Below are 2,155 nucleotides of genomic sequence, written 5' to 3' on the forward strand. Positions count from 1 at the left end.
CGCTTCTTTGCTCCTAACAGTTTTATGTTACTTTGACTTCCAGAAGTAAGGCAAGAGTACAGGGGAAGAAATCCGATAGGCCTGGTGAGACTGGTGTTAATATCGGCGCGTAGGCTATTGTGGATGGAGTGGGCGTTTCTATAAATGGGGAAAAGTAGGCTCGTGCGGCACGGAAGTTGACGGCAAGCTGATAGTGACTACCTTTCCACTATGCTTACGTGACAAGGGTCTAGTGTCGAGTACCGATGATGCGCCCTCCCCGCATGTCCATGTGGCTTTTTTAGAGGACTTTGTGACTATCGTGGAGTCGTTTCTATTTGTGTGTGTGCCTGCGTGCATGTGTGCGTAGCGCGCGCGCGCACGTGCGTTGTGTGAAGAGGGAATAAGAGAAAGGAGGTCTATGGTTTATAAGGCAAAGGAATATGATAGATAAGTATGAATAAAGTCTCATGAGCAAACTCACATAAGGGCACTAGCTAGAATGGTACAAACGATACATCACTAATCGTTTTCTGTATATATACAAAATTATTAGATTTGTAAATGGATTGTAAATAGTCTGGAAGAATTTTTATGTGCATAAATAATTTATATATCTTTATATATATATATTTATATATAGATAAAATGTATTTAGATATATATGTTTTTATATTCATGTATACTTTATTCATACATATATTTATGTATATTATATATTTTTTGTTTAATAAATTTCTTCTATACTTATATACATATATATACATTTTTTAATATTAAATTTTATTATATATATAACATACACTTTATACTATATTTATTTATTTATTTATCGATTTATTTATTTATATATAATATATTTATACGCGCGCGCGCCGTGACACATTCATTTGTTGTGTATATATATACATACATACATATATATATATAGATTTATATAGATATATATATGTATATATATATATATATATGTATATATATATTTATTTGAGAGGTGAGAGAGAGAGAGAGAGAGAGATGTGTGTGTGTGTGTACTTATACATATGTAGTTGTATACGTTTGTGTTTTAACGTTAAATGTTCTATGTAAAATGATCAGCGCTGGCAGAAGCACATTGTTGTTGACGTTCATTGGGCTGCGATAATGAGCACAGACTGGGAGCGAATTCACGGCCTTGTATGTCACATAAATAATCACTTGCATAGATAAGGGCGGTCGTATCGGCCAAACGTACCCATGACGAAGGTTATTTACAGGACGCTCATTGGTGCCTATTCAGAGCCAGGATTTCTCTCTCTTCCTTTTGTATCTGTATGACTTGTTATCTGCCACTGTTTGTCTGTCTGTCTTTTGTCTGGCCATTTACCTTTACCTTGTTCTCTCTCTCCCTCTCTCTCTCTCTCCCCTTTTTCTCCCCCCCCCCTCTCTCTCTCTCCTCTCTTCTCTCTCTCTCTCTCTCTCTCTCTCTCTCTCTCTCTCTCTCTCTCTTTCTCCCTCCTCTCTCTCCTCTCTCTCTCCTCTCTCCTACCCTTTCCTCTCTCTCTCTCTCCCTCTCTCTCTCTCTCTCTCTCTCTCTCTCTCTCTCTCTCTCTCTCTCTCTCTCTCTCTCTCTCTCCCTCTCCCCTCTCTTCTCTCTCTCTCTCCTCTCCTCTCCTCTCTCCCCTCCCCCCCTCTCTCTCTCTCTTTCTCCTCCCCCCCCTCTCTCACTCTATCCTCTTTATCTCTCTCTTCTATCTTATTACATATATATCTTCTCTGATGTTACCATGTTAATGATAATTTTCGGAAAATTGTTATCCAAGAGCGTTTTGATTTCAATTTTTTTCCATACGTGAAATTCATGAATTGCATTTAATTTCCTTCTGTTACAATTCAAGGGCCCCGAACCTTTCGACATTACGAGCTTCATTGCGCTTTCTCGACGTGGTCACAATTTTCAGTTCTAAAATAAAAGAAAATAATTTTTTCGTTGAAAACAACTTACGCACTTCTCTCTCTCTCTCATCACAAGCGCGCGCACACACACACTCACTCACACAGTAAACAACACACACACACACACACACACACACACACACAAACACACACCACACACACAACCACACACCACACGCCCCGCACGAGCGCTGTGCGCACGCAACTCACCATTAACATACATAAAACCACAAATGCATAT

Source organism: Penaeus japonicus, unplaced genomic scaffold (genome assembly GCF_977035675.1).
Source record: "Penaeus japonicus unplaced genomic scaffold, GWHDUDI00000001_assembly GWHDUDI00000019, whole genome shotgun sequence".
Lineage (NCBI taxonomy): Eukaryota > Metazoa > Arthropoda > Malacostraca > Decapoda > Penaeidae > Penaeus > Penaeus japonicus.